The 18,949-nt window shown below is 42.4% G+C and overlaps 1 protein-coding gene across 6 annotated transcripts in view; it reads left to right on the top strand.

Moving 5' to 3' along the window:
- ARHGEF28 (Rho guanine nucleotide exchange factor 28) overlaps positions 1-18,949 on the top strand; it is a 190,044-nt gene that overhangs the window by 19,043 nt on the left and 152,052 nt on the right. The window lies entirely within an intron of this gene.

Here is an 18,949-nt window from a genome sequence, read left to right on the forward strand (position 1 = left end):
CCTTTTCCTTCCTCATCATATACAAAAAAGTCCTCTCGGCCTCAAAATTTGTAGTCTATATTTGGGGATAAGGTACAGTTTTTCAACAAAATGTGGAGTGATTGGACAAGAAGTTTTTGCATGACTAAAAACAGAGGCACTCACCAGCGTTCAAAAAGCCACTGAACTTTGAAACAAAATAGGACATACAATGAATAAAATGTAGTTTACTGGACTCCCTAGCTGTGATCGCAATTTGTCCCGATATTTTGCTCCGCCGGCAGCACTCGGCTTTTTTTTTTTTTTTTTGCTCTGCCAGTGGACTCCCCCCTCCCCCAGTATCCCAATATTTTGTTCCTCTCATCTGGCCACCCTACTGTGATCTGGTGTCCAGGATGAAAAGTTAGAGGATTAAACTTTTAATTACAAAAGTTATTGATGTTCAGACTTGTAATGGTGCTATCTGCTACAGCGAACTTAGTATTTGGTCATCAAAGGCCTGCTGGAATTCTGATCTTTCATTAACAATAACAAAGTCTCTTTTCCTTGCAAATGTAGACTTCAAAATGTTGTAACCTGTTGAGAGCCTTATTGATAGAAGAAAGAGAAAATGGCTGCAAAAAGGCTTGCAGAGGGAATGATGAGCCTCCTAAAGCTCTCCGGGGGTTCTCCCTTCCTGCAGACCTCAGAAAGTTCACAAGAAAGGGGGTATCCTTCTGATCCTCTTCTTTTCCAAGCCCCCTGCTCAGTTTAAGGGGCTGTAGAGAGCAGGGTTTGGGGGGGTGGTTAGAGGCCAGGCATTCCCTCTTTCCCGTGGAGCTACTGAGGTTTACAGGTGAGGAGAACCAGTAGTGAGCCTTAGGAGGGCTTATCAGCCCCCCTTCAGGCCTTAAGAGGCTTGCTGGGTTAATCCCCCAAACTTTAGAATCAGTGAGCGCCCATCACTATATTTGAGCTTTGGGAGGCTCATTGAAGGTCATCCTCAACCTCACATAAACCTTAGTGGATTTCTTAGTCCCAGATAAGCCTATTTTGACTATTTGGGCAGGGATGGTGTCCCTAGCCTCTGTTTGCCAGAAGCTGGGAATGGGTGACAGGGGATGGCTCACTTGATGATTACTTGTTCTTTTCATTCCCTCTGGGGCACCTGGCATTGGTCACTGTCAGAAGACAGGATACTGGGCTAGATGGACCTTGGTCTGACCCAGTATGGCCATTCTTATGTTCTTATTGGAGGCTTCATGAGCATAATTTGGTTTGCAGTTGGACAGCTGCAGGGCTGGATTAAGACCTTTAGAGGCCCTAAGCACTGAAAAGATTATGGTGCCCCCCCCATATGTAATTCAAAATAAAAACAATACTATACTGTAAAATAAAATTTTATTTTTGAAATGACACAAAACTTACATGTATGCTGAAATTAAAATAGCTTCTTTCTAGATTTTCTGATTGCAAAATTCTGGATATGGTCATCGAAGCTGACTCGACGAAGCATGTCCGCTTCCATACACAATAGGGAAAGTGCATCAAGTCTGCCCTGACACATTGTTGTTCTCTGAGGGTTTTTTATTCCTTTCAGCTGAGAAAAGGAGTAGTTAGTAATCATCAATGTGAGAAAAATACAGTGCAATCTCTACATTTGGAAATACACATTGTATTCCGTCTTTCAGTATTGTGTCATGAAGATCACTGTGACTGAATTTCACTTTTCCTGTTTCATTAAACTTTGCGCGCATATAACAGTGGAACTGCTGTACTTCTCCACAGAGATTCATGGTCAAGTCAACAGGGTATGAGTCAACTAGCTTTTGGTAACCTTGTGAATATTGTTCGTCAAATAAGTCCATATCATTTAGAAAAGAAAATCTACTTGATACTTTTTTGTACACTTCACCTCTCCTCTTCATATGAGCTTCAAGTGTATCAATTATAGCATAAAGAACAGGAGTACTTGTAAAAAGAAGAACAGGAGTACTTGTGGCACCTTAGAGACTAACAAATTTATTTCAGCATAAGCTTTTGTGGGCTACAGCTCACTTCTTCGGATGAATAGAATGGAACACACAGACAGAAGATATTTATACATACAGAGAACATGAAAAGGTGGAAGAACGCATACCAACTGTAAGAGGCCAATCAACTGAGATGAGCTATCAGCAGCAGAAGAAAAAAAAAAAACCTTTGAAGTGATAATCGAGATGACCCATAGAAGGTGTGAGGAGAACTTAACATGGGGGAAAAGATTCAATTAGTGTAATGACCCAACCATTCCCAATCTCTGTTTAAACCTAAGTTAATTGTATCTAATTTGCATATTAATTCGAGTTCAGCAGTCTCTCTTTGGAGTCTGTTTTTGAAGTTTTTTTGTTGCAAAATTGCCACCTTCAAGTCTGTCACTGAGTGGTTAGAGAGGTTGAAGTGTTCTCTCACTGGTTTTTGAATGTTATGATTCCTGATGTCAGATTTGTGTCCATTTATTCTTTTGCGTAGAGACTGTCTGGTTTGGCCAATGTACATGGTAGAGGGGCATTGCTGGCACATGATGGCATATATCACGTTGGTAGATGTGCAGGTGAACGAGCCCCTGATGGTGTGGCTGATGTGGTTAGGTCCTATGCTGGTGTCACTTGAATAGATATGCAGACAGGGCTGGCATCGGACTTTGTTGCAAGGATAGGTTCCTGGGTTAGTGTTTATGTTGTATGGTGTGCGGTTGCTGGTGAGTATTTGCTTCAGGTTGGGAGGCTGTTTGTAAGCGAGGACTGATCTATCTCCCAAGATCTGTGAGAGTGAGAGATCATCTTTCAGGATAGGTTGTAGAACTTTGATGATGCGCTGGAGAGGTTTTAGTTGGGGGCTGAAAATGACGGCTAGTGGCATTCTGTTATTTTCTTTGTTGGGCCTGTCCTGTAGTAGGTGGCTTCTGGGTACTCTTCTGGCTCTGTCAATCTGTTTTTTTCACTTCAGCAGGTGGGTATTGTAGTTTTAAGAATGCTTGATAGAGATCTTGTAGGTGTTTATCTCTGTCTGAGGGATTGGAGCAAATGCGGTTGTATCTTAGAGCTTGGCTGTAGACAATGGATCGTGTGGTGTGTCCTGGATGGAAGCTGTCTGTCTGTGTGTTCCATTCCATGTATCCAAAGAAGTGGGCTGTAGCCCACGAAAGCTTATGCTGAAATAAATTTGTTAGTCTCTAAGGTGCCACAAGTACTTCTGTTCTTTTTGCGGATTCAGACTAATACGGCTGCTAGTTTGAAACCTGTAATTATAGCATAGTAAGTAGATACGTGAAATGCTGTTTCTGCTGCACTGCTATCATGTGCTTGTTTTTTCCTGATTCGCCTGTGGGACTGGGCTTCTTTGTCGTTAATATCAGGCAAGATATCTTTTGATATGTCTTCAGATCTTTTGAAATCATTCCTCAAAGTGTGTAAGTGGTCTGCTAATGATTGACAGAGGTCTGCACATGTTTTCAAATCCAATTCTTTTTCTTGGAGAACTTGACTTGTGTGGTAAAAGTGTTGTAAAATTTCATTCCATATGGTCAACATGAATACAAACTCTAGTTCTTGCATCTTGTTTGCAATGTTTTCTGCTCTCGTATAGTTTCTCCCTTTTGTGATTGGTCTTCAGCTATACTTTCTAATGCATCCACAATCTTTGAGTAGGATTCCAGAATTGCACTTGTTGCCGCTGCATGTGCCTCCCAGCGAGTATTAGAAAGAGCTTTCAACACACGATCATTGCCCAAATATGTTTTAAGAACTGCCCATCCGTGTGTTGAGGCAGAGAAAAATGTATAAAGTAACTGTATTGTTGAGAAAAACCTTACTTCCACCGGACAACAATCAACAGCACTACGGCCAACAGGATTGATTCATAGATTCATAGATTATAGGACTGGAAGGGACCTCGAGAGGTCATCGAGTCCAGTCCCCTGCCCGCATGGCAGGACCAAATACTGTGTAGACCATCCCTGATAGACATTTATCTAACCTACTCTTAAATATCTCCAGAGACGGAGATTCCACAACCTCCCTAGGCAATTTGTTCCAGTGTTTAACCACCCTGACAGTTAGGAACTTTTTCCTAATGTCCAACCTAGACCTCCCTTGCTGCAGTTTAAACCCATTGTTTCTGGTTCTATCCTTAGAGGCTAAGGTGAACAAGTTTTCTCCCTCCTCCTTATGACACCCTTTTAGATACCTGAAAACTGCTATCATGTCCCCTCTCAGTCTTCTCTCTTCCAAACTAAACAAACCCAATTCTTTCAGCCTTCCTTCATAGGTCATGTTCTCAAGACCTTTAATCATTCTTGTTGCTCTTCTTTGGACCCTTTCCAATTTCTCCACATCTTTTTTAAAATGCGGCGCCCAGAACTGGACACAATACTCCAGCTGAGGCCTAACCAGAGCAGAGTAGAGCGGAAGAATGACTTCTCGTGTCTTGCTCACAACACACCTGTTAATACATCCCAGAATCATGTTTGCTTTTTTTGCAACAGCATCACACTGTTGACTCATATTTAGCTTGTGGTCCACTATAACCCCTAGATCCCTTTCTGCCGTACTCCTTCCTAGACAGTCTTTTCCCATTCTGTATGTGTGAAATTGATTTTTCCTTCCTAAGTGGAGCACTTTGCATTTGTCTTTGTTAAACTTCATCCTGTTTACCTCAGACCATTTCTCCAATTTGTCCAGATCATTTTGAATTATGACCCTGTCCTCCAAAGTAGTTGCAATCCCTCCCAGTTTGGTATCATCCGCAAACTTAATAAGCGTACTTTCTATGCCAATATCTAAGTCGTTGATGAAGATATTGAACAGAGCCGGTCCCAAAACAGACCCCTGCGGTACCCCACTTGTTACGCCTTTCCAGCAGGATTGGGAACCATTAATAACAACTCTCTGAGTTCGGTTATCCAGCCAGTTATGCACCCACCTTATAATAGCCCCATCTAAATTGTATTTGCCTAGTTTATCGATAAGAATATCATGCGAGACCGTATCAAATGCCTTACTAAAGTCTAGGTATACCACATCCACCGCTTCACCCTTACCCACAAGGCTCGTTATCCTATCAAAGAAAGCTATCAAATTCCTTGATAACGTCCTGACATGTTGACAGCGTTGTCATAAGATTGAGTTCTGCACTTTGAGAAATCTATTTTGCAAACTTGGCACAGATAATGCAGTCCTTGATTTGCCATTTCTTCGCCAGTGTGGGTTTTTATATTGAGGAATGTTATAAATAGTTCAACTGGCTTTCCATCTGTGGGAGACACATATCTTAGTACAATACTCAATTGATCAATATGGGAAAGATCAGGTTTAGAGTTGACAGATAAACTGAAGTACCCAGCAGTACTTATTTCATCCACAATAGCTGAACAAATTTTGTCACTCATTAGACCAATGAGTTCATCACATATTGTCTTGGATAAGTATGATGGGTTACCTTTGCCAGCATTCCCATATTTTGAGATATGGCCTGCTAAAAATGAGTCAAACTGAGCCACAAGCTCCAACAATCCCATAGTTTTTTGTTTCTTTTCTTCTGCCAGTTTTTCTGTGCTCCACTCAGTTGGTTATGTTCCATCCTCCCCCTTATCTCAGTTATCTGAACTTAAAAAAAAAAAAAAAAAAAAAAAAAAAAAAATTACACGACATATAGTATTTTTATGTGTGTATATATATATATATATATAAAGAAAGGAAAAAAAACTAATCAAATACGTATAACTCAGAAGAATATATCAATAATAAAACATAAATTTATTGCAATACATGTCAGGATCTGATTTCCTCACATTATTTCGATCTACATTAGTAGGACGCCCCCCTGGTTTAGGTGGGGATAAGTAAGAAAAAGAGAACAGAAAAACGGGGGAAGAGTGTGTAGTGGAGTGTAAGAAAGTCTAACAAAGTTCTGATTTTTCCCATGATGACTATATCGATGCTTTTTTTTGAAATATCAAATTTAAAAAAAAAAATCTTTTTTTTTTTTTTTTGGTGCCCCCTGCTTTGCTGGTGCCCTAAGCATGTGCTTAGTTTGCCTATTGGGTAATCTAGCCCTGGACAGCTGCCACCTATTCCTCTGAGGCTTGCTGGGGTAGTGGTTGTGGTTTGGGAGGGCACTAATGATCCCCTCCAGGGCTGGGATATGGTGAGTTTTGAACTTCCTAGGATTAGTGGAGGGCATTTTCTTTTAGCCAGGTCCATTTAGTGTACACATGCATCTTGGAAGTTCCTTCTATTAGAGTAACTCCTGCCTTATTTGCATGGCTTTCATGGAAAACACAATCTAGTCAGTATTTAAATTAGATGTGAAAGTGGTTCTTTTGTCCATTTTCACTAAGCAGTTTTCTGGCTTTTTGAGTTTGTTTGAAATACCCTGAATTTTGGTCTCTGAAGAAGTGCCTGAGGTGAGTTTTTGCATTAATTAGAAAAATGATGGAATTAATTGAGTTGGTCTGTTTTGACGGAGGTGGTGGTGGTGGGGGCACAGAATGAAAAATGATGATGCTTATATACTGAGCACATGTAACTTCACAAAATTCAGTGTTACATTGTAAGGTATTATGCCCAATAGGAGTAGAATGATTTTTAGCTCAATGTCTTCTCTACTCAGTCTGATGGAGAATCTCACAATGAAAACTGGCAGAAAAGGAAAAATGCACTGGTTGTAGTTCAAGACTGACTTATCTACTTCGTATTAGTAGAGCCCTACAAATATGTGGCTAGCCGTGGACCATTTTTGCGGCTGGTGAATTGGATGCAGCTACAACCATGCAGGGCTCTATTTGTTAGTGGCACCTGGCCCGCGGCATATGGCTTGGGCAGCCCAGGGGGTGCAGCGTGCTTGGGGCTGGCAGCCAGTGGCTGGAACTGGGCAGCAGTTGGAGTCGGGGCTGTCCAGCACCCCACTCATCATGCCACTTCCTGTCCAGCAGCTTGAGCCCCTTGGGCAGCACCAGTGTCCCCACCATGGCCCTGCCCGGCAGCACTGGCTGAGCTCCCAGTCCTGGGCCCGGCCTGCCGGCTCTGGGCAGCAGGACCCATCCCAGCCCACAGGGATTGGAGCGGGTGGGTCCCTGGTGCCCCACCCCTCCACCCCACTGTGATGCAACACGCACTGCTGCTGCTGTGTGTCGTCGTTCACAATCCCCTGGGAGCAGCACGCAATGCAATGCCCCTTCCCTCCTGTCCCCTCCTCCGCGCTGCCCCTTTTCCTCGAGACCCTGCCCCCATGCTACCCCTTACCCCCAGCCCCCACCCTCACACTGCCTCTTCCCTACAAGACCCTGCCTCCCCCACTCACTTCCTTTCTCCCCTACCCCCCATCGCTAGACCTTGTGAGACAGCTTGCTGCTGCAGGTGTGGATGCAGATACAGGGGAAAAGACGGCTAGTGGATTGATCCTGGTGGATGCGGATCCACATTTTTGTGTCTACGCCAGGTGGTACATAGGGCTAAAATTGACCCTTGGGGTGTTTGCTTTTCAAACTCTTTCCCAATATTTTTAGCATCTGTGTTTACTGGTATTCACTGGACTATACTGCCTACATAATCTGAGAATATCTGAAGTAAATATAAGACAGCCTTAGGGATGTATACAAAATGTATTCTAATAATGAATAATAATAATGATAACAGAATAATCATAGGGTACGTCTAGTATTATGTTATCCTGCTGTAACTCTAATAATCATGAAGATCCGGTAGGAGGTGAATTTTTAACCACCTGTGTGCAAGCTACCATTAAAAGCCTTCAAGAGGCTTATTGGGATCGGTATGTGTAATGTAGTGTTGTTTAGAATAGTCACTCAACACCTAAAATTCTTTGCAAGTCTAAGATCTTACCAGCATAGTATAGTCTAATCTAGTCAAATGAATAATGACTTCTGTTTATTTTTTGTTATTGAAAAGGAAATATATTCAGAAAAGCCAGTCATTGTTGGGTTATCTGATTTTATGTGAAGTATAATCAAATACATATGGTCCATGTTATTCCTCGATTTGGAAAATGCATTATTTTGATGCATTTTCCATATACATAATTTCAGTTACAGCAACAGGATCACAATCTAGTTAATACACCTATAAACGTCATGGTTTCAAAAATAAATTATAATGGAAGAGAAAATTAGAGGTTTCAAGCACATGTTTTTCAGCTAATTGAAGGACCTGTTTCCAGCTTCTAGAAAGTAAAGTATTATTGTCCACATTACAGAATTTTCCCTTGTAACCCACACAAATGTTCAGGGTTACTCAAACCACTAACACCTGATTAATGAAATAACATCATGTGATTCTGTGTAGCCCATATGTCCAATAATTATGATAAATCATTTGAGTCAATGTAGTTTTAGTTCAGGTAACTTTAACTTATAATAGTATCTTTGTTGCCTTCTCTTAAAATTTATTATTTTAATTTTTAATTTGAACAGACTAAAATGACAGAGAGAAAACAAGCATTTGATGAAACACTTACAAGATGTTAAAAGTAGGGCTGTCAAGTGATTAAAAAAATTAATTGCGATTAATCGCACTGTTAAACAGTAATAGAATACCATTTATTTAAATATTTTGCATGTTTTCTACATTTTCAAATATATTGATTTCAATTACAACATAGAATATAAAGTGTACAGTGCTCACTTTATATTAACTTTGATTACAAGTATTTGCACTGTGAAAAAACAAAATAAATATTATTTCTCAATTCACCTAATAAACAGATTGCACTACAGTATTTGTATCATGAAAGTTGAACTTACAAATGTAGAATTATGTACAAAAAAACCCTGCATTCAAAAATGAAACAATGTAAAATTTTAGAGCCTGTAAGTTCACTCAGTCCTACTTCTTGTTCAGTCACTCAGACAAATAAGTTTGTTTACATTTGCAGGAGATAATGCTGCCTGCTTCTTGTTTACAATGTCACCTGAAAGTGAGAACAGGTATTCACATGGCACTGTTGTAGCCAGCATCGCAAGATATTTACATGCCAGATGCACTAAAGATTCATATGTTCCTTCATGCATCATCCACCATTCCAGGGAACATGCGTCCATGCTGATGATTAGTTCTGCTTGAAAACCATCCAAAGTCAGATGCCATCAGCAGAAGGTTGATTTGCCTTTTTGGTGGTTTGTGTTCTGTAGTGTCCGCATTGGAGTGTTGCTGTTTTAAGACATCTGAAAGCATGCTCCACAACTCGTCCCTCTCAGATTTTGGAAGGCACTTCAGATTCTTAAACCTTGGGTCGAGTGCTGAGGCTAACTTTAGAAATCTCACATTGGTACCTTCTTTGCGTTTTGTCAGATCTGCAGTGAAAGTGTTCTTAAAATGAACAACATATGCTGGGTCATTATCAGAGACTGCTATAACAGTGAAATATTTTTAGCAGGTAGTGTCCTGCTGACTTCCCTGCCACTGGGAAAGACTTTCGCAGTGGGGAAAATCTCCATTAGCTCCCTGTGGTGGGGAAGGGCTCTAGCAGCAGGAAGCTGCTGGAGCCTTTGCCTGACACTAGGGTGACCAGATGTCCTGATTTTATAGGGACAGTCCTGATATTTGGGGCTTTTTCTTATATAGGTGCCTATTACCCCCCACCCCCTGTCCCGATTTTTCACACTTGCTGTCTGGTCACCCTACCTGACACTAAAAGGCTCTAGCAGCAGGGAAGATTCTGGCAGACAGAGGCAGGGAGAAAGGCTCTGGCAGCTGCTGGAGCCCTTTTCCCACTGCCAGAGCCTTTCACTGCTGCGCGTAGCTACATACCAGTGTGGACGCAGCCTGCCTTTCATTGCTGCATGTAGCTACATGTACCCTAGATGCCACCACCACTGTACACAAGGCCTAAGGCATCATCGACTCACAAAGCTGCAGATATTTCCTTGTAGAACATAACAGTGCCCCAGTTGGTATCATCTTCGAGCAGATTCACCTTCTGTGCTGTGAAATCTGCTTCTGCTTCTGCGAGGCTGTTCTCCAGAAGGAGCCATGTTGCTACAGGGGAGAAGAGGCCAGGAGAGCAATATGGAGACACTAGGTCTTTATTTAGCTGTCTTGATGTCCATAAGATTCCACTACAACCCGTAAGCATTAGGTAGGTCTCTCTTCCAACTTGTTTGGTAGTGCGTCGATCCTGTCCCTCCCAAAGGAATATTGGGACACTAACGCCAGTTTTTTAAATTCATGATGTTTCCTTGGTGCTTTTGTGGGTTTTTGCCACACAGGAGACAGTTTGCTCCTGCAGTAAGTCATTACTGCTTTGTACTCCTATAGAGCCAATACAGCATTGGTTAAATGACCTGTTCTCACACATCATTAACAGAATTGTTAAAAGGACAGTGTCAACTTGAAATCTTGTCTTTAAAAAATTGAGTTAGCAGAAGCTTCAGGTACTACATCTGCCCCTTAGTTTCCCTGCCAATTTTTATGATTTTACTATCAAACTCTCCTATTTAAAAAAAAAAAAATCCCATTCACTTCTGCTGTATTAAAGACCCATGTAAGCAGCGGAGGAAATTGGCTAACTGGCTATGTCAGGCAACAGTGAAACTGACCAAAAATTTTCTCACAATAAACTTTCCTGCTGGGAAATGTGGCCTTGTTTAAAAAAAAAAAAAAAAAAAAAAATCTGAGAGAAAATGTAGATTTAAAAAGCAAAAAAGATTTATCACTTGGATAATTGAAAATGAAAAATTTCATTTTGATTTTACAATTTAAAAATAAATGCATTCATTTTGTCTACAAAGTCATTTTGTTTTTGATTTTTGGAAACAAAAATATGTGTTTCCCTTTTTTGATTTTGGGGGCTTTCGCTCACTTTTTTTTACTCCTGCTCCTTTAGCTGTTAAAAGAAATTGTGGAAAAGCCCACTTTTCACACTTTTTACTCTGTTCCAGATGGTAAAAGTTAGAAAATGAAGCAAAATATTTCATTTTGTTTCAAAAGTCAGAAACAAAATGATGGTTTTTGTTTTGAAATATAATTTTAAATCAAAGCAAAATGAAAATTTCCACAGAAACCCCAAAAATTTTCAGTAGAAAACTTTAAAAGTAGGTTTTTCCAATGAGATTTCTGTTGGAGAAAATGTGGGTTTTCAGACCAGCTATAGATGTCTGTTCCTTGGCTTGTCCTGTTGTTTTTGTTTGGGTCAGTGCTTTGTTCTTGGTAAGGTTCTTGGAGGTGTCCTACGTTTCATTCTTAGGTACTTATGTGGGCCCCATTACCATAAAATCCAAGTGCTGAATAATCTTATTTATGGTCGCATCACCCCGTGAGATGTGCTGTTGTTCCCATTTTACAAATGGGGGCTAAGGGACAGAGAATCGAAGTGACTTGCCTAAGGTTATGCAGGAAGTCTGAGGGTAGAACAGGTGCTTGAATCCAGGTTTCACAAATCCTAGGATAGTACCCTAACCCCCAGATCCCCCTTCCTTTCTAATGTGTTTAGATATCAAGGCTCTGTCTACACCATCATTTTTCTTCAGATTTCCCACTGTTGCCACCAGTGTAGCTTAGTTTAGTAGTAGCAATGGTGGAAGAACTAGTGCAGACCAGCAGCTGGAGTTTTAACTAGTGTGCCATCTAACACTTGCTCAGAGCATATATAGACAATAGTATGGTTAAAATGCTGCCAGCCATTGGCAGTCTGTCTGATGGAGCTTTGCTGCTAGTGCAAGGGATGGGAAATTAGAAACAAAATGCTAGTGTACCAAGACCTGTGTTGGCTGTTTTTCACAGAAGTCAACATACATATAGCCTATCCCTATAAAGGCATCTCTATATTACAACTTACTTCAGTTAATTGTACCTTGAAGTACAATCTTCATTTCGTTCTGCAACTGTACAAGCATTTCAAAATTCTTTTGATCCTCTGATAACTTTTCAGAGGACGTTTCCTCTCTCTAGGGGTGCTTGAGCAAATACCTGGGCTAGTTAGGTTCATTAACTTCTTAATTATTTTCTTCTTTCAGGATATTTCTTTCCAGTAGGGTGGGTGGGAATAGTTCCTTAAGACCCAAATTGAAACCCATTACAGGTATTTGTGAACAGGTACCTTTATAGTACATCGTATCTGAATAAGAACATACACAAAATTATGCCTGATTTTAAAAAAGTTAGTTGTCAGATCTTTTCCTAAAGATACAAGGAATGAAAAATGAAATAATGGAAAAGCTACATCAGGGCTCTGCCACAGGCCACCTGGGGTAGTGAGTGAAAACAACAAATTCCTTGACTGACTTTCAAGGTTTTTGAAAGCACAGGCTGCCATACTCGTGGGCAATTTTTAACTACCCAGATATCTAGTGGGTAAGAAACACAGCAAAACATGCATCAACCAAGAGAATCCTTGCTTATGAAAAGGATTGTTTTGTGGTCCAAAAACCACAGCATCATACCAGGGAGAAGTGATAATGAATCTACTCTTTGAGAGGGAGAAATTGATTGAAAAAGAGAGAGTAGGGAATTTTGGTACTAGTGACCTTGAACTAATTTGATTTGTGTCACAGTAGCATCTAGATGCCCCAATCAGGGATCAGGATCCCATTATGGTAGGCACTTTATGCACATACAGTGAAAAGATTTCTCCCCTCCCCCCCAAATCTTACAATCAAACTACAGTATAATAGGGAATAGATGTTAGATTTCAGGAAAGCAAATTTCCCATTGACTTCAATGGGAATTTTGTCTGAGCGAAGACTGAATGAAAAAGTGCGTGAGGACTCCAGGAGATTATCCTTTGGGCTGGATAACCAACTCCTTCAGGAAAATCACAGGGAAGAAGGAGGAAATGTCCATGAGAAGGAAAAAAAAAAAGATGGATATGATATAATTCCACACTTGCCATTTACAGTGAAAAATTGAGTAGGCAGCTTCCATTATACTTAGACCTGTTTGGGTAAATTAAGTGCTGTTGTACATGTGAATAAATTAAACGTGAAAACATTTAGACACTTGTTTTCATATTAGATGTTAAATGGTTTTGGATTAGTAAGAGGAGCCCCCTTAGAAGGAACAGAGCGCATAGGACGGGATGGTGAGCATAGGCATGTCACCTCGGAGTGTCACCTCAGAGTCACAGTTCCACCCAGATCTGCCCTATTGTACTGGGGAGGGTAACTTGTGAGATCACTTTATGGGGTGCAGCACACTTCCTCCCACATGTTCACCCTATTCTGTTGGCTAGCACTTGAGGGGACAGAGCCATAACTTTGCCTACTCCCTGCCGCCTTCCTCCTGGGAGACTGAGGAAGGCTCCTTGCTCCTTTCTGCTTCTGTGCTCAGCTATGTTAGGGCTAGATACAATTCTAGCCAATAGTTTGGATATTCAACCAGACCAAAGTAACTGTCATATTTAACGGTGATTTCAAGCTGTACGAATGAAAACACTATTTAAAAAGTGATGATCTTTTATAATGTATGTTAATCTCCCATTTACATTGACTGATCCCTAGAGCCCCACTTGTGGAGCTTGATCCAGCTCTGATTGAAGCCAGTGAGTGTTACTATTGAGCTGGGTTGGGCCCTTAGTGGGTAGATGCTTTGGTGTGAACACAAAAGTGCACGCACGGTTATTGGCCTACATTTATATGCAAAGTCACTGCCAAAATCAAACATGCTGAAGAAATATATTTAGAATAATGGGATCTATTTTAAAAGAGAAGGAATTGGAGCTGACAAACCATGTCTCTCATCACCCTGACCACTTTGCTTGTATGGTGTATCCCTCTCCCCTCCCTTTTATTTGATATTTGGTCTTTAGATTGTAATCTCTGCAGGGCAGGGATTGTATCTTCCTATGTGTTTGTACAGTGTCTAGCATATAGGGACCCTAATCGTTACTGGGGATGCTTTAAAACTATCACATTATATAATAATAAATAATCAAGGTTATCCATTTACAATGAAGTAAACTGAAGGCGGTAATCTATCTAATAACTCTTCTTCATTGCTTCAGCTAATAGTAAAAATCAGATGGCGTGTTTCTCTTCATGGCCCTTTTGCAAATAAAAAAAAAAAAAAATTGGTCTCTGATGGTTGGCAGTAAACCAGGTGAAAAATAGGGAGGTAGAGAATTTTCAAAATTCCTCTCCATTTTGTATTAAATATCATATTGATGGACATTTTCTGACTGGCTGTTGTCAACAGCTCATTCATAAGGTTCTTGAGGTCGCTCTTTTGTTTCTTACATATGTTTCTATAAGTTTTGTATTATTTAGTATAGATGGTGTGTTTTAGCCTTTATTGGTGTTGTGAGAAAGGAAAGGAGAAATCTTGAGTATTTCTAATAATGAACAAGATTTTCCCCAAACTGTGTGCTGAATGGTGTCATGTTTAAAAACTGGTTTATCACAGACAGAAAAATTGGGCTAGTTCCTCAAAGGCCTCCAGGTAAGCGCCATCTCCAGCCAGCAGCTCCACTGGAGTTAGCTCCACCTGACTGTCCTCTTCTCCAGCTATACTGATTACATCACCAAGTGGGAGAATCTGAAAACTCCCTGCTCCCTTCCCCTCAGACTAGCTGCCATTTATACTGTTAGAAATGTGATTAGTATTGTTTTATGCTGGGTTTTTAAAAAAGAGATTACAGGGAGAAGCTGGTCATTGAATATTATGGAACGATTTAATGGGTGCATTTGTCTGTTTTATTCTTTAATAATTGTGTTAATGTTTGTGATTGCTGTTTCTTCCCTGAGGCTGGCCCATTAGCCTGTATTTTGAGTTTGTATAATGCTGACTTAAAAGGTCTTCTGAAGAGGTCAGGCAGCCTAAACAAGTCTGTAAGACACAGAGATCACTTGGCATGAGTCTTACATTTGGAAAAGTGGCTTCTGTAGGTTGGTGATTTTTAACCAGGCCTTTGTTATACGTCATATGTTCTGTTGTTCAGAACATGAAAGACATTTGTTTCTACCTTCTTGTAAAAATATCATTTTATGTTTTCTGAGCAACCGTTTCCATTAAAGACTATTCCACACAGTGACGCCAATTCAAATATTACATGGGGGGGGGCAAATTCAGGTCCCTCCTGCCCCTTGGCTAGGGTTACCATATTTAGTGCCTCCGAAAGGAGGACACTCCACGGGGCCCCACCCCAGCCCCGCCCACGCCCCAACTCCGCCCCCTCCCCAAAGTCTCCACCCCCTCCCCTGCTTCCCGCGAACATTTGAGTCGCGGGAAGCCTGAAGCAGGTAAGGGGGGCTGTGGGGGAAGGAGGCGCGGCCCACCCCCGGCACCGCACCGCCGGTCCCCAGCCCGTCCCCCGAGCCCCCGTCCCGTCCCGTCCCCCGAGCCCTTGGCCCGTCCCCGCCGGCCCGTCCCCCGAACCCCCGGCCCGGCCCCGCCAGCCCGTCCCCCGAGCCCGCCGGCCGAGCCCCCGAGCGCCCAGCCCCGCTCCGCTGGCCCGGTCCCGCATGTCCTGATTTTCCCGGACATGTCCAGCTTTTTGGGATTTCCCCCCAGACGGGGATTTGGAGCCCAAAAAGCTGGACATGTCCGGGAAAATCCGGACGTATGGTAACCCTACCTTGGCTGGGGCCCTGTTCTGGTCCCTGCTTGTCTCCTCCCCCTCAGGGACCTCGGGTCTCCCTCGGCCAGGGAGACCCCCCACTCTTTTACCCACACAGTGCATGAGCTGGTGCCTCCAGGGCTCCCATGCTCTCTGCCCTATAGGAACAGACTCCTTGTATGCTGCTAGGTTGCAATCCCATTTTGGCCTGGTGGTCTGGGCAGAGGTACAGCTGGGCCATACATTGAGTGTCATTGTGAACACATACACCACATGTAATGCCACTCACTGAAGTTTGGCCTGGCCGCCTCTCTGTATGGAGGGGTGGCCGGGTCAAATTTCTGTGGCATTGTGACCATGCAGCTGGAGCAAAGTTTTGGACCGTTCTGGCAGCAGCATTCTGCTTTAGAATGGCACCATTGGTTAAAAGTGGTCAGGCAATGCCTTCCCATCCCGTCTCTGTGCCATATGGAACTTTGAGCAAACCCCAAAACCTTGGGGTTGAGGAGAGGGTGTTTGTTCCCCTCAGCCCTCCCTAATTGGCTCCACTGATTCCACGTCCTAGCACGTTCTACTTTCACTAAGTTTTCCTGGATGTTCAGCCTAAGTTTCTGAAGTTTGTCCTAGTACTCCCTGTTATATCTCTGTGTGTCACAATAAATAACTCCTCTCCATCCTTGAGGATTACACCTTTTGAATACTCATAAACTAGTAGGTTTCCTTGCCATCACCTTACTTGACACTTGTACAAGTTGTACTCTAGGAACTTAGCCCTCAGTCTTCCATTATGTATTAATCCCTTCAGTATCCTGGTAATTTTTATTGCTGTGCTGTGATAAATCTGAAGGATTTCAGTGTTTAGCTGGTTACGTGATGCCCAGACTTGAGTGTAATATTCAGGGTGTCTCCACACCAGAGTCCTATGCAAGGGGTCTTGTTACCTTCTTGCTGCATGACACAGCATCCACTTTTTTTGTGTGCAACCATAATTTATTGTAAATGCCTGTCTTGTTTGTTTGCACACTAAATCTCTCCCAGCATAACTGCTCTACATGCAGAAGGAGTGACTGAACACTGAGGTGGAGCAGCAGTCCAAAGCTGGAAGGAGCAGGGTGGAATAAGGGGTACACCAGTTGAAATGGGATTCATAGAGTGGGATAGGGCCAGGGCATCCCCAGGTTGTGTGAAGATGGTGCTGTGGAGAGTTAATAGCTGGATAGCAGTTGGTAATTAGGGATGGGGGTTTGACAGTTGGGATCAGGACCAAAGAGGGAACTTGGGGGTTGGGTTGTGGGGAGGAGATTGCTTTTCTTCTGCCCCTTTGCTTTCCCTGAAAGCATTAAGTGATCTCATTTGTAGTCTTACTTTTGTTTGTTGCATTTTCAGTAAAAAAATTATTTTAACCTCAGACCTTTGACATTGTGGGAATGTCTTCACTGCAGCATTAACTGGAGCTATCTGTGCTTGACTTACTTCTCTCAAGTTAGCCTGGCTTGAGTGCGGGCAGCTGCACAGAGAAATAACACTCGAGTTGCAGTGTCCACCCTGGTGCTGCACTCACTCATGTGTGGCACTAAGACTTCTGGGGGCTTTTCCTATGAGCTTTTTTGCACTGCGGTAAGTTGAGTGGCTCTATTAATTCTTTCCCAGTGAATTGTGGGAGAACTTGTCTGTCTGTTCTATGTGCATGGAGAATTGTGGGAAGGGTTTGGAGGACTTGTAGTACACTAGCATGTGCACTGTTGCAGAGTGGTTGTGTTAGCAGCTGACGAGTTGTGCTAACTACAGCTTTAGCCTATACTAGGGATTCTCAAACATCATTGCACTGCAACCCCCTTCTGACAACAACAATTACTACATGACCCCAGGAGGGGGGACTGAAGCCTGAGCCCGCCCAAGTCCCACCGCCCTTGATGGAGAGGCCAAAGTCGAAGCCCAAGGACTTTGGCTCCAGACTGGGGGATTCCTGTATTATGAGCCCCGCCACCCAAGGCTGAAGCCCTTGGGCTTCGGCCTAGGGCGGTGGGGCTTGGGCTTTGGCCCTCGGCCCCAGCAAGTCTAATTCCAGCCCTGGCAACCCCAGTAAAATGGAGTCATGACTCACTTTGGGGACCTGACCAATGGTTTGAGAACCACTGGCCTATACATCCTGCCAGGCCATCCAACTTGAGTTAAAAGCACCATCACACTTGAGTTAAGGGTTTTTGTGTGTGGATAGGACGTGAGTTGAGACAATACTTGTTATATCTCAAGTTAACTTCGCAATGAAGACATGACCAAAATATTAAAGTCATATTTGCTGGTCCTGGATCTCTTACATTTCAGAGGAGTTGTATTTGGTTGTGCCATAAATAAATGGTCTTTTACATTCCTCAAGTCTTCTATGATTTTAATTCCTCCCTCATTGAATCTTCCACATGAAGGGCTAAATTAGCAGTTCCCAAACTGTGGGTCATAACCTCAAGTGGGGTCGCTTCATCACCCGATGGGGTCATGGCAATCCAAAGTGTGTGGGTGATGCCATTTTATAAAATGGCATCTTCCGCACAGTGTGACCTCAGATGCAACGTATAAATGAGGTCACACTGCATGAAAGACTCTATTTTGCTCTACAAAATGACACACTCCATGCAGTGTAACCTCACCCACACTGAACGGGTGTGAGGTAGTGCTGAGTGGAGGATGCCATTTTTAAATGGCTTCCTTGGTGCTGTTTGGGGTCACAGGAAGCAATATTTGTGAAAATGGGGTCACACAGGGAAAATGTTTTGGAACCGCGGGGCTAAATCCTGCAGCTCTTAGGTGCGTGAGTTCCTATTTACTTCTATGAGCACATGTGAGCCTGTGTCAGGACTTTCTGGGTGGGGTGGCGGGTTGAGCAAGCATGAAGTACAGCTTGATCTGACACACCTATTGTGGGAATATGTTAGTTCTCTCCACATATCTCTAGGACCAGTGAATGAGTGGACTTCACAGAAGATGATTTTAGAATAAATTTTGAGAAGAAACAAGATTTATGTTTTTCTTTTGTAAGAACTAGATGTGCTGCTGCTGCCAATCTGATCTTGCTTATTAAACATAAATCATATAGCTTCTTATGTTCACTATTTGCATGATGAGTCACTGCATGTCATGCTTAAAGAGTGGATCTCCGTCATCCCTGTGCATATAAATGCATGCTTTATCTGTGCAAATAAATATTTATTCAAGAGGCCTTTGGACATGGTGTTCAGCAACTGACATGGGAGCGAGGTGGCAACAGCTACTGCAACATTTATTTTTCTTTTTAATGTGAAATAAATCAAAACCAAACTGGTGAACTTGGTGAAATTCCATATCAAAGGGCATTTTATGGGCTTCAGCAGGAAATTCCTCTGATAATGCTTTCCTACACAAGATAATACTGATATCAAGGTAGAGAAACCCTATACGTTATGCTCTGAGA

This window comes from Malaclemys terrapin, chromosome 6 (genome assembly GCF_027887155.1).
Source record: "Malaclemys terrapin pileata isolate rMalTer1 chromosome 6, rMalTer1.hap1, whole genome shotgun sequence".
NCBI classification, from domain to species: domain Eukaryota; kingdom Metazoa; phylum Chordata; order Testudines; family Emydidae; genus Malaclemys; species Malaclemys terrapin.